The following is a 15,332-nucleotide window of genomic DNA, read 5'->3' as shown; positions in this document are numbered from 1 at the left end:
GGGGCAGGGGCTGATGGGAAGTCAAATTACAGAGGCTTTTGGAATGAAAGCACGGTGAGATAAACTCCCTAGGGACCTCATCAAGTTTGGGGTTAGAGAACATGAAGAAGGGAAGAAATATCTGATTGTTGTATTTCCCAGATGCTACCTGACTTTCATGCTCAATGTGTTGTCTAGCTACAGACACAGATTCATGGACACAAACCTTACACAAATGAGCCCTGAGGCCTGTGGTCTTCTGGAACTGCAGCTTACCTGCCTGCAGCCATCGGCTTGACACAGAACAAGCCTGGGAGTTTATTTAGCAAGGGATGCTGTCTTCTAAGAAGCTTTGATGATTCTGGGAGGGGCAGTGGTGGTGGAGATGAAGAGGGAAATTGGGTTTCTCCTCCTAGTATTATTATAAGCCGTGTCAGGAAGAACATTTGACTTTTCTGAGCCTTTGTCTAATTGTCCTTACAGGAGAGGCTTAAACAGATTGCCAGAGTTCCTTAGGGTATGATTATGAAATGCTACCTTCTCAATTTTATGAGCATCAATACATGCTACATTGAGGCTCATTATGGGGACAATTACTGGCCTGCCAATCTAGACCTCTCCAGCTATTTTCAATTCTTGTTCTCTTCTATTCATACAACCTTGTTTGTTTGGCCAGGTCTTTGCTATTTTTTATCTCCTGGCCTTTGGTGATTCTCATTTTTCTTGATCTGACTTTATACAGTGTTGATGGGCAGTTGTGAGCATCCAAGACCTATCATAGAATAGGCAGAAAGGAGTCAAAGAGAAATGGAAATTTGCTTCGTTTGTAGCAGTGCACGTTCATGGAGCTATAGCTTCTCTGCAGTTGCCCAGAAACCCAGCCAGGACTACTATCCAAGTGCCTTCCCACAGTGCCTGCAATAACAGTACATCACAGTGTCAGGCAGGCCTAGAGGGGTTGATTGTCTTGTAGATGTAAGAATCCTGGATTGCCATCTTTAGCTTTGCCAATGGCGACAGCCCTGGAAGGTACCACACTCTGCTCTATGTGCTGTAGACAGAGGTGACATTGTTTTTCAGCAATAGAGGGGTAGCCAAGAGTTTTCATGGAGCTTATGGCACTGACATCCCTCCTGGACATATAGAGACAGTCTGCTCACTGATAGCTCCTGAAGCAGGCTCTTAATTTTCCTTGAGTTTCTTTCCAGATTCTCAATTGCTGTTACTCTAACAATTCAACTTACATTATCTGTGTTTAGGGAAGTCAGCAGGGACTTAGCAAATAATGGGAGTCCATGGGTTTTATTCAACAGCCTCAATTTATTTAGCAAATACGTATTATATGCCTACTGTGTGCCAGCCCATTTACCTGAGGCCCTAATTATAAAAACAAATAAGCCTTCAAATCTGGAACGATGAGATTCTATGTCCAGCAGAAGAAAGAGTCCTAACCAGAAAAATGTCACCAAAGCTATGGAGGAGAGAGATTTGCTACTAAAATGTAAACAGGTAGTGGCCACCATTTCTTCCATGGGAAACTGATGTTTGGTGTCCAGAGAGATTTTAAAAGTAGAAACTGGGTAAAGTGTCTAGAGGAAGAAAGGATTGTCCCCTGGAGTGTGAAGGAATACATTGTGAGAGATGGGGAGTGGCTTTCAGTGTCAGTATAGGCTTTTCCACCTTGTTCCTTTGAGACACAGTCTCTTACTGAACCCAGAGCTTGCTTTGTGAGCATGCTCCAGCAATCTTCCTACCTACCTTGGTAATCTTTGTTTATAGGTGTCTATGACCATACCCAGCTTTTGACTCGACCTCTGGGGATCTGAACTCAGGACCTCATGCTTGCACACTGAGCCATCTCCTCATGCTCTCACAAAATGGTGAATTATGAAGGTCAATTGGTAAAGGGAAGTAATGAGATCAGATGTGGTGCTGGGCATTGTACCCATACCAGCTTGGATCCTATCAGATGTCTGGATCACACACCATTCTCTAGTTTATGGTTTATGAGATAAAGACAAGTTGCTAAACAATTCCCATGTGTTTTATATCACAATGATCTGGTTGGACTATGGTTTGTTCCCACTAAAACTCATGCTACAAGGTAATGGTTTCTTTTTATTCAACCTTTGTGCTAAAGGTGCAAGGAAGATATTATTACGCCCATTTTAGTATGTGCCTCAGTCTATTTTGTTCTGCTATAGTTGAATCCCTAGTGTTAGATAGCAGATAAAATAACATATAATGCAAAAAAAATTGGCTGATGGTAGCTGAAGGGTCTCAAGCAAACAGTGATTGAGTCATAAGGACTCCACCCTCCTGAATGACTTACTGCTACCTTCCTGGATGGGGCCATGTCTGGTGGGAGATGGAGCTCCATGTCAGGAGCTCATGGACATTCCAGCTGCATAGGAAGTTCAAAGCCAGTCTGGACTACATGATACTCCACATCACGACAACAGCAACAGGACAAAACAAAAGAAAACATGGGTTGTTAGAAACAAGCTGCACATGAATGTACCCAGCCCAATTTTACTTCTCACAGAAACACTTCTTCAGCATATCGCCAATTTGCTTTCTACATCTCTGTCTCTTCACCATGATGTGATGCATCCTAGGGACACACACCAGAATTCCCATGCTTTCAGGACTCTCCAGACACCAGGATCATCAGCCAAGCAAGTCTCTTTCCTTTATGCATCAGCACAAAACAGACTGAGGCCCATAAAATGGGTTTAATAATATCCTTCTTTCAGGGCTGTCATCAAGGTTAAATGCAGAAACCCAAGAGCCTTCTGTTTCAAATCCTACTGCCTGTCAAAATGGAGCCTTGCAAATGGAGCATATTGATTCTGACCGACCCAACGATCAGCTCCTTGGAGGTCCTTCTTGTGAACACTGAGAAGGGAGAAGCTGAGGAGAGGAGTGTTCTTTCTTTTGCACTCCAAGAGTCACATGTATGCCAAACCAACAACTTGTGAACAGGGTACAGAGAACAAGTGGCATGGGAGGCAAACCTGTAGTCATGGGGCTGGAGACAGATAACCTACCCAGGTAAAAGTGTGTGCTGCTGAATGGACCAATGGCTAATTAGCAGAGAAGGGCTGTGGGGGTTAGCTGTTGAGTATTGTAAGCATTTCGTATTATCAAGTGTCAGATGTCATAACAAAACTACAGCGGAAATAACTGATACTAACAACAGTATCAATGGGTGCTCAGCTTCCAAAAGAGGCTGTGCTGAATGTAAATTTTTCTGTGTTATTTATTTTATTTGTGCTATGTAGCTTATGTCTCACAAATCACACAGGTCAGTACTATTGACCCTGTTTCTTGGCTGAACCAAGGAATGATCAAGTTGAAATGCAGGGTTTCCAACTAGAGGCTAGAGTTCAGAGAACTCCCCAGAGCACAGGCCTTTACTCCAGGACTGTTTAGGAGAAGGTTTCCTTCTCCCAGGGAGAATAAGTGCCGTGGATTCTTTCCTACCTGCAGTGGGGTAGGATAGGGATCATGGGACCTTGTACAATCAGGGCTGTGAACAGAAGACCAGAGATGTGGAGGGAAGATAACTCCACACAGCTGTGGGGTGAAGAAGCCCTATAATGAAATTTCTCCTGTGAGGCTGTGGTGGGAAGCCATGCTCTGCTAACCCCGCCAATGAGAGCTTGTTGATAACTGCATATTACAGCTGGAATCGCAGGCAGTAATTACTAGACAGGAATTTAGCCTGAAAAGTGAGATGGGAGTGGCTGATGCCGTCATGCTTTGGTCTCCTGGCCCACAGTTAATGTCTGTAGGCACAGGAGGATTGGACTCTGGGACCTGGAGGAGGGGATGAATTTTGAAATTCTAGGTGCCCTATGCCCCTCACTGTAGAAAAATCATAAACAACTCTATCCAGTGCCCAAACTGATACATTCAAATGCTTTGACAAAAATGACCAAACAAAGCAGAATACTGGGTGGGGGGGGCAGATCAATTTCTCTGCTTTCTCATTAGAATAAAGCTATTCTGACAAGCTGCAGCCCTAGTGCCTGGGTTGGCTTCAGCAGAACCCCAAGAGAAGACAGCAATCCCAGCCCTGATACCTGGTGGTCTTTTACATTTTCATCTTAACTTGCTTTCATTTCTTGATTTGGTTCCTACTGCCTGAACTTCACGGTTTGGTTTCACGGCTACTGCTATTTTGGATTTGTGAAGTCATTTCTATTCTTAAGTGAGGAAGTGTGGTCAGACTGCGAGCCTACAATCAGGTGCTCCAAGCATCTCCCTGCCTCAGAAAGCAAAGATCCACCCAGTCTGTCTGCTCTGCTTTCCAGGAGGCAGCAGAACTGGGTGGGGCTGATGTTCCCTGTGAGATACCCAGAATAGGAATAAAAGCTATCTCCATTATGGTTCTGATACACCCAGAGTGCTTTGCAAATCCCTAGTCTCCTAGAATTCACTATAGGTTGGTGTTACCAAGAAATGACCTGGAATTCCCTCCTGTGCCCTGAAGACTGTGCTTAACTACTGTCACCTCCATCACATCCATTTAATCCCAGGTCTGTGGATGTACCAAGGCACCTGGTGAGCCTGCTTATCTTTCCTCCTCTTTCCTGTTCCACCCATGATTGGGAAATTGCCTTTCTGTCTTAAAAATGCATGGGCATAGAAGATGAATGAAGACTGAGAGCTAAATTCACTATTACTATTCTACTCGAACTTGTTTGTTTTCCATGGAAACTAAATAATGGACCTAAACTCTTTGCTATTATTTTTAAGGAGTTGTTGGTACATCATAGAAATCTTTGAAAACACCATCCTTAGATTCATGATTCTACTTCAAATGCAATCATTTCCTTCCCTCCCTTATTTGTTTGGTTTTATTTTATTTTGTTTTATATTTTTTTCAAAGTCTTTGCAAGGGCAAAGATCCTCGACTGGCTGTGAGTTACAGCAAAAGCTGCCCTGGAGTTGGAACATTACTGATGATGCTAGAGGATAAGCCCACACTGCCCTGTCCGATTCATGACCATGGGTGCTTTGGCCCTCTGCTAACACACAGTACTTCCCTTAATTTCCTCTCATGAGTACTGAGAAAAGGCTCAGCAAAGGCTGCAGAGGGATCAGATGGCAGAGTTTAATCAGTCAGCCTCTGTCATGATTCTACTAGTAGACCATGAAACTGAGAATTGATATTCCAAAGGAAAGGAAAAAAATTAAATTCATTAAAGGTCCATTACATAATTGCTTAATCATATAATTTTGCTTCTGGAAGGGAACATTTTATTGATCATTTATTCCAACCCCATCTTATTACTGGTGAAGAAGCTAATATCAGAAAGGAGTTAACTGCCTCCCTAGCTCAAGGTCACCTAGGTGGGTGGAGATGGAACCAAATCTGGACTCACATATTCCTATGGAAAACTCTTCCCTTCTTGTCTCACTACCCATGATTTCCACAAAAACCAGGGAGATTTAATCAGCATATCTGGTTATTTTGCTTATGCATATGTTAGGGAAATGTTATGCAAAGACTAATCAAGTGAAGCAGGTTGTAGCAGATTCTGATGACTCACATATTGAGATGACAGTCCCAGTTCCTGGAGCTCACAGGGAGAGACCTGCATTTCCCTCTAGCAGGCTGAATTTCTGGTCAGTAGCTCCCACTACAAAACATCAGAGGACCTTTCTGAAAATGTGACCCATATCACTGAATAAAAATTTCTGGGCAAAATCTTGCTGTTACTTGAGGCTTTGTAGTTGTGACTATAGATGGAAAATGTTGTAGAGAGGAGTACAAGATCTGTATGAAATCAGGGTGTGTTTCTGTATGGAGGCAGGGTGTGTTTCTGGATGAAATCAGAGTGTGTTTCTGGGTGGAGGCACAATGTGTTCCTAGATGGAGGCAGGGTATGCTTCTCTTGCTAGTCTGGAGGAAATATCTCGTGCAGAACTCATTCTGCTTTCTTAATCTAACCTGGGAAGTACCCAAGAATCTAGGGTATTTCTGATACAACTGATGATTGCTATGGTTTGTCCCTTAAGTGTACAGAGTGTTGTTTAAAGAAAAAGGAATGAGGGCTGACATTATTACAGAGGAAATGGACTAATTTTTACAAGAGTTGGTGTATTTGATCCTTAGTCTAACCATCTGTCTTTCTTTCATGATCTCTTGTCATTCCATCCCCATATGAGATGATGTATAAAGGCCCTTAGTACATGCAGATTTCTCAGTCTGTAAAATTCTGAGAAATAAATGCACATTCTTTATGCATTATCAAGAATGTGCTATTCTGTTGTAGATAGGAAATTGGCACCAGAAGGTAGGGCTAGTTGTACAACAAAGAGCTGAAACTGTGTAAGCATCTTTGGGATTGGGTAATGAGTCGAGGCTGGAAGAGTTTGGAGGTTCAGATTTGAAAAGATCTAGATTGCCATAAAATAAGCATTAGCGGCAATTCTGGGAAAGTAAAGCATGTAAGGAAAGTTTGTAACTTCCTGGAAGTAACTTAAGTAACTATGAGGAGACTGTTGTTAAGAATGTGGACTACAAAGGTCATTCTGGTGAAGTCACAGATGGAAATATAGAATAAGGTATTAGAAGCTAAAAGTAAAGGCTGTCCTTGTGGCAAGGTAGCAAAGAACTTGGCTGGGTTGCACCTTTGCCCATTGGCTTTAAGGAAGGCTGGCTTGAAGAGCTTGGGTATCTGATAGAGACATATTTTAGAAAAATCTATATGGAGATGTGTGGCTACTTTTAACCACATGCAGTGAGATGTGAGAGGAAAGAAATGGTTCATATAAGGAATTTGCAATTAAAGGAGAAACAGAATGGGAAAATTTACAGCCTGACCATGTAAAAATCAAAAGGTGCTTGGAGGTACAACCCAAGGGTGTGGCCAAGTTAATACAGATGATCACAAGTGATCATCAGCACAGTGGGAAATAGCCCCGGAGACATCTGGGAGATCTTCCAGGCTATTCCTCCTAACACAAACCCAGAATTCTCAAAGGGCTGAATGGTTTCAAAGGATGGGCCCAGGGCTACATTCCTGGGTTTAATGGCCAGAGCTGTGTTGGACATTGGTTTCTGAATTCATTCCAGTATTTCCAAGCTGTCACAATCATGACCCTAAATGTGCCCAGCCCCAGCTCTGGAGGAAAATGTCACAAGACTTGGTGGCATTTATATATGCCAGCTCCTAAGATGGGCAGAAGTCAAGACACACAGGGCCTCAGTAGCCTCCACCTAGATCTCAAATTGTGTACCAGACAGTTTAAATAAATTTTCTTTAAGCATGTAGCCACTCCATGAGAACAATACACAATGGTATTATGGAAGTAACATAATGCAGAGAGCAACTCCAGGCCAGGACAGCTGCTGCACATACCAAGAGTGTTGAGGTGTGGACTCAGGGCACTGACCTGAGACTTTGAAGATTAGAGTCCTATACTCAAATGCACCCAGGGTTCAGGATGAGCAGTCAAAGGAGAAGACTCTTCAGTTTTAAGAATCATGAAAGGGGAGGAAGAAATGTTAAAGGAGTGTTGAAAATTGAGGGTAATACAATACATTGGACATAACAAAGGCAGGGAGTTATGGGTGGGGAAGAGAACCAAGAAGAATCATTCAGAGGACACAAGGGAGGAGGGGGAAAGAATGCATTAGAATACCATTTAAGATACACATACATGAACATGGCATAACGAAACCCATTACTTGGTGTGCTAACTTAAAAATTTGTAAAAGAAATTGATGTCTTTCTAAACTCTTTAACTTTCACTTTATTACTTCACTATGGTCTTTCATATTTCATATTACTATTTCCCTGTACCGTTGTCTCTGTACCTATATTAATAATGACTTCTCACCTATGCAACCTTGATGTTAGTGAAAAAGCTTCAATAGGAGCAGACGGGCTGCTAAGCAGAAAGTGTCGTAGCCAAACATTTTCATAAGCTAGAAGTTTAATGAATGCCTTGCACATGGACCTTGCGCATGGCTTTTATGCCCTCTTAAGCTGGCAAAATATGAACATATTCACTAATAAGACTCAAAGACATAATCAAAATTAACAGAACAAATAAAGAAAATGCAGTATATACACAGTAGAGTTTCATTTAGCCACAAAGAAGAATGAAATTAGGTTGTTCTGCGGAAAACAGGTGCACCTGGAGATCATTACATTTAATTCCCTAAGCCAGTCTACAATGAAAAGAATAACTCAGTTTCCTTCATATGTAGAAACAGGAGGTAAAAGGACATGAGACTATAAATGAGGGCTACCGGGGATATGGCAAAAGAAGAGGCAAGGGGGTAAACACAAAAGAGAAATGAATAACAGATATGATGAAAGTACATTATATGCATGTATAAAATGTCATAATGGCACTATAAGTTACACTTAATATATAATAATGTAAATGAAAACCCAAAAGCCTCCCTCTAACTTTCCCTGTTGGGCCTTCAAATGACTTATGCCAATCCTGCCGCTGTGTTTTGAAAATGTGTAACTTGTTTTGATGTCATGGATTCTCAGCTAAAGAGGAATTCTCTTCAGAATGGATCATGCCTGAAGTCTTACCCATTTTTAATTTTGATGAGACTAGGGACTTTATAGTTTTTATTTGGTGCAGGAACAAGTAAAAACCATTGTTACTATAGGGATGCAATGAGTATACTTTGAATTGTGAAGAAGGACATGAATTAGGGCCCAGGACACACTACTACACACAATTGTGTTTTGAACATGTCCTCAAAATATATTGGAAACAAATTCTCTATGCAAAAAGTAGGATGGATCAACCCTAAAAAAGGTGATTCGGTCATAAATAAAAATGCCATCATAAACAAGATTAAAACCACTGTTCCCAGAGTGGGTTAGTTATCATAAGCATGGGCTTGATGCATGCTGGGTAAGAACCCTACTTTTGAGCTGTGCCCCAGTTCCTCTCTTGCCCCTTCTGCCACGGGATGGCACAGCATAGATGTCCTCATCAGATGCTAGAGCTTTGGTATTGAACTTCTCATCCACCAGTCTGGAAAATACACTGTTTTCTTTATGTTATTCAGTCTGTGCTAGCCTGTTATAGTGACATAAAACAGAATAAGACAATCATGTCTCAGCAGGAATATGAAGCCACCAAACCTACATGAAAAATATCCAGTTCTGGCTTTTGCATTTTATGATCGATGGGAGATATAACAGGCAAGAGCAGCCACAAGATGCTTGGGCATCTTCAAAGTTATGAGAATAATGATGGGATTCATGCCAAGAGGTGAGATCTAAAGTGTCCTCCTTCATTTTCTGTTTCTTGTCTGGCTCTCATATTGGAACTGCATATGGGTTGGCCTGCAGGGGTGGCCAGCATGAGTCAAAGGGCATTTTCAATTTCTAGCCTGCAGGACAGGAGGTTTTCCCATGGAGCAAGGTAAAATTAGACCTAATTTGTTCCCAATGTGGTCCACAAGTCACCAGTCTACTGTTTTGAGACCTCTATCTGGTCTCGAGTGGCTAGAAGTGGGCACACTCTTCTTTTGCATAGCATGGTCTGGACAGTAAAAGAGAGGAGATAAGGCATGGTTCAGAGGCGGTATGTGGCCTGCAGACAGCTGAAGTGAGCATCTTTGATTAGGTGACCCTGGTAGTAACTCTCAGCCTCTGGATAGGGCCTAGCAGCAGAGTGAGAGCTAGGAAGGATGGAAGGAAGCAGAAAATCAAGATCGTGTCTGATTTTAACTGTGAGTCAGTGGCTCTTCTTGGCAGGTGTGCATGGGTGAGTGAAAACTGGGAAGCAGAAATTATCTTGGGGCAGCTTCACTCAGGCCAGGAACTTTTCAAGGTTACTGTACTGGGGTTGTAATGGCATTCCTCTAGCTTCACTAGAGAAAGTAGCAGCAAAAAGGTTATATCCTTATTTTCAGGATCAGGCACAGTAGTGAGGAACACAAACATGTGGGTTCGGGACCATATTTGACTACCAGAGACACACTGATTGGATTCTGAGAAGCTGACTTTAAGATAGTTTCTGCAGGGCCTGTGCACCTCTTCACTTCCCCCCAGAGACTTGTTTTCAGATTTTATTCTTGTCCTGTTGTCTGAGGCCAGCTCTCACAGGGGCCTGATGACTCCTTTGTGATGTTTATGAATCCACACATCAGGGCAGGTGCTATTCTCCCCTTGCCCACAGTAGAGGCTGAGACGTGGAGAGCACTTGGAGACACTGCAGTCACAAACACGGTTAAGCACCACAGACAGAGCTCAAATCCTTGAATAGTAGGCTGCAAAGCATTTCATTTCTCCTCTCATACATAAGATACAGTCCCCAGGAATTCATGGTTCAACCTACTCGCAGCTTGTGTCTCTGCCTTTTACACACACACACACACACACACACACACACACACACACACACACACACCATTGTCATCCCTGGATTGGAGATAGGTATAGCATACTCCTACTCATTTTTCTCTAAGAAACAAAGGGAGATTTTTTCCCCCCGATTATTGATGTTGGCCTTCTCATATACCCACCTTCTTGGGAGAAAAGTCTGATTCCTTTCCCTGGTTTTAATTATTTAATTTTATGGTTATCTTTTTTTTATGTTGAATTGTTAAGCACCTCTTCAACAATTATCAAAACCAGTCAAATGTGTGTTGTCAGGGCTGGAGAGGGAGATATTGCACACCGAGAGTTGTTTTTAATAAGTATAAAGTTTCAGTTCTGTTAGATGAGTCAGTTTAAATATTGGCTGTACAATACCCTGCCTGTCCTCAACAGTGAATTGTATACTTAAAAGTTGTTAAGAAGCTAAATCTCAAGTGAAGTGTTCTTATGATTTAAAAACAACAAACACATAGAGAGAAAAAGATAAGGACAATAGAATGATGGAGTTGATGTGACATTATTTCCTAGTAAAACCCAAATTTTTTTTTGCAGGGTGGGTGGGTGGTAGAATCTATATAATCTTTATACCTTCCAATTTTCACTCCAATTTTATTTAAAAAATTACCATCAAACAAGCCTTGATATTAAACATTCATCTTAAAAGAAACTAAAGTTGTGACCATGGAAATTCAAACTGCACTGACTTGTGTTTACTTGTAAGGATCTAGTTATTCTGGGGTACTATCTGTGGATTCAAAATCCTCCTCTATCAAAAAAATGAAACAAAACAAAACAAACTTTATGTACATCTTCCCTTTAGAGGCCACCTCTTTCTGATCTGTGACAATCACTGAAGCCATCTGGCAGCAGGTAACATGTAGTCCTGACTGACTGATGGAAATTGCTGGGTTTGCCCTCTACTGAGCAAAAATGCTGTTGGGCCTAAATTACTTTCTGTACAAGTATGAATGTGTGACCTTGGCATCTTGACCTTTCAGGCCAATGTGGCTCAAAGGTTTAGGCTTCTTGATCACCCCTGCAATAGAATTTCTTCTGTGATGAAAAAGACAGGATGTTTATTTCTCTTCAAGATCCATTTTTCCCCATAATGACTGCCAGGGTCATTTTCTGGCCACCAGTGAAGCATGAGAAGGTTTAATAGCCACTGGGAGGAGGTCAGCTGGGTGCTGAGAAGTGTTTCACACACAGCCATGACAGTTCTGGAAGAAGGTATCTCTCCTTCTCATTGTCCCTGTGGCTCAGTTCATTTTGACAGGTTTCTGTAATGTGGCATTGGATAGGAATGTTATTTCACAACAAAGGGGAGTCCTCAGGACCGTGTTCAACACCATGACAAATTTTACATCCTCTCCCACACCCCCCACAGCCTGTGATATTGGGTCACTCAATTTCAAAGTCTTGCTGTGCTGGGTAGGCATGTGGCCCAATGGCAGAGATGTCATTGCTCCTGTGACTCTAGAGCTTTCATGGTATGGCCTTCTTACCTGACCCATGTTCTGTTGATCTTCCTTCTAGGATCTATCTGCACTTAGCAGAGGGGCAAACCATGGTATGATCTGACTGTCAAGAAGAGAAAGGTGGGGTATAATACTCTCGTGAACAAAAATTGGTTCCATGCCAGGCATGATACCCACTTCTAATCCCAGAGCTTGAAAGGCTGAGGCAGGAGGATTATTGTGAGTTTGGGTTCAGCCTGAGATACATGATAAATTTCATTCCCCCTTGGGCTATAAAATGAGACTGTTTCAAAAGGCAATAAACAATAATGGTAAAAATAGAAGTAGTATTGAATATTCTTGACAGAATGTACAAGTGAATATCACAACTAAACCCAGGCTGGCACCAGGAAAAGATGTGAACTAAAGATAGGAGGGAATTGAGTATTAATGGAATTAAGACTTAAAATTGGAATAATAGTTTCTGATTAAGCAGCATGGTGATTTGGTGGGAGGTAATAAAATGATAGGATTCAGTTGTACCCAGACCACATCAAGCTACTAATGATGTGGCCTGGCTCTTGGCCCTTCTTACCCATACCCTTTCTCTTTCAATGCATCTCAGTTCCTAGCTTTCCTATAAATATTCTCCATTTTTCTCTCTTTATCTCTCATTTGTATTATTCTATCATCCTCACCACTTGTCAGTTGTTTCTTTGTTTAAGTAATAGTCTAAGTGTAATTTCCTCTAGGAAGCCATTTTTAACTACTTTGCCTCCTCAGTTTTGGGCTAAGTACTTCTCCTCTGCTCTCTCCTCTTTCCCAAACTTTCTGTACCCCAGCATCAGCCACACTTTTTCCCACTTACCATTATTCTTCCATATGGAGAAGGGTCAAGAAAACAAGAACCATGCTTATCTTGCTCTACCACCCACATACCTCATAAAGTGCCTGCCCTTACTATACAGCAAATTGAATTGTATTTGTTTGTATGAGAAACTTTATCTTCTATCAAGAAAGATCAAGGCCAGCATTATAAAAGATCATACTGTTCTTCAAATGAGTTAAGCTAGTCTCCTCCACAGTCTATGAGTCACTTGAAGCTAGAGACTGTGTTCTACTTTCTCCCTGTCCCACAATTGACTATTTTCTTTTCCAAAAGTCCAGCACCACACTGGGACTTTAGAAAAGGCTCATTTAAAAAAGGGAAATGTTATTTGCAAGGGTTAGCTTTCAGAAAAGGAGGGGTGATCTTTTCTTTAAGACAAAACAATTTGCTTCAAAAGCTGAGTGTCTGAGATCAGACAAAATTCCTTTTTTAAATGGGAACAAGGGACTTCAATAGGTCTTGCCCTCATTCTTTTCCTGTAGAAGATGAAGCAGGCATATCATTCCATTGGAGATGTTGTCTGCAGCAAACAACCCTCGGGATTTGAGAGGGATTATTTGGCCACTGGAGGGCTCTTATGTTTTCTCATGTAATGCAATTGAAACCTATTCAGACTGACTAAATAATTAATGCCACAGTGTTCAAAGCGTGCTTCCCAGCTCTGATCACAATTCCTCTAAATGCAGAATTTCTGGAAGACCAGACTTAATTTACTGTGTGTTTTGCTTCTTCAACAAAAACATAAGATGAATAATTTACCCATATCATGGCTTTACATTTCCTAATAAATAGGGTGTCTGTTAACATGATCATTATGTAGGCAGTGCAAACATGATTAGGTTCAAACACTTACCCAAAAAGGAATCTTTTGGAAAACTCATGAAAAAATGGGGATGAGAATCAAAGGAGAAAATATATTAAGGGAAACCTGATAAGGCCAAGCAGTGGAGACCCAAATAGATTTTCATTTCCAAATAAGGATGAACACCCTTCCTTGTGATGTATGATGGGTCTACTGTATGTTCAGTGCTGTATTTTTGTGCAACAGTGCTATTATTTTGTTATTGAGCATACAGATAAAGACTAGAAGTGACAACACCCAATCACTGCCTCTACTAAGGGTCTAGGCTTTATCTTTACCACCTCTAAACCTAGACCCTCATTAATGTAGGGCATGCAGTGTGTGTATACAGCAACAGTAAGTGGATAGACAATGTTTGCTGAGCAGTTTATATGTGTTTTGGGTTGTCTTTAAAGTTTGCCTATTTGTTATATCTTTAACCCTCCCAGTGATACAAGGTTTGGGATATTTTAAAATACTTTAAAGTGGAGGAAGCTGAGGGTAAGCAGGATTGAGTTGTCTGAGGTCACTAGAGATGGAATTAAAATACCAATCTGTAGGACACCACCAAGTCTGATATACTAGTGCTTCCAATCATTAAGCTGTATTATATAGACGATAATCCTGCAATCTGTGAATTCACACCTAGTACCCAAAATAAATGTGCAAGCGAGTGGCCAAAATAAAAGTAATATAATTAGAGAAAGATACTTCTGCTGTCTCGCTTATCTGCCTGGAGAGTTCTGGAACGTTTTCATGTAGAAATTACAACTTGATCTGCTTCATGAGGATTATGTGAAGCAAAGACATGGTTGATCCCCTAAAGACACATTACATGGGTAATGTGTAATATAGTCCTTTATAGTGATGGGGTTGAGGGTAAAATCCTGTGTTACCTTGCAATGGCCTATCATGTTCTGACTTCTTCTCTATGATTAAACAAAACTTATTTCAAAGTTTCCTAAAAAGAAATTTGACACACACTTATGTATGTGTATGTATATAGTACATATATGTATGTATGCATACTTACTTTTGTAAAGTCACTTAAACATACACTCACATAGATTGCACAGCTCAGTGAGTTTTTATAAGCTTAACAGAACTTTACTTGCACCCTAATAGACATTATTAGTTTATTATGGCTCACATAACAACTAGTAAAAGTAACAGAAATTTACTCTTTGCATCCTTGAGGCCAGATATCTGCAGTCAAGGTTCTGGTGGGGGTAGTTTTTGCTAGAGGCTCTGAGGGTCTTAGGTCCCTCTTACCATCTGGTGGTTCCTATCAATCCTCAGCACTGTTCTGTTTGGCGAATGCATTGCTCCAGTCCACATGTCCATCTGTGCTCTGTGTACACTTGTGTGTCCCAGCTCTCCCTCCTTCTTCATAAGTGCACCAGGCAACAGATCAACATGATCTCTTCATGAGAACATTCCTGAGAAACAGAGGAGGCAAGATTCCTTTTGGCTCACACATTTGGGGTTTTTTATCTTGAGGTTGGTAGTACATCACAGAAGAGGTGCAGCTTATCTCATGGAAGTCAAGAAGCAGAGAGAGAGAGAGAGAGAGAGAGAGAGAGAGAGAGAGAGAGAGAGAGAGAATGGGGTGAAGGCTGGGATTCCAACAGTCCTTTCAAGAGAACGTGTCTAGTGACCTAACCTCATTACACTTGGTGCTACCTCCTCAATGTTCCACATTTTCTCATTACAGCTACATGCTGGAGACCAAGCTTTTAGTGCAGAAGCCTTCAGGGGACATTCAGTATTTAAACTTGAGAGAGATAATA

Source organism: Cricetulus griseus, chromosome 4 (assembly GCF_003668045.3).
Source record: "Cricetulus griseus strain 17A/GY chromosome 4, alternate assembly CriGri-PICRH-1.0, whole genome shotgun sequence".
Lineage (NCBI taxonomy): Eukaryota > Metazoa > Chordata > Mammalia > Rodentia > Cricetidae > Cricetulus > Cricetulus griseus.
Note: the sequence above shows the minus strand (reverse complement) of the source record.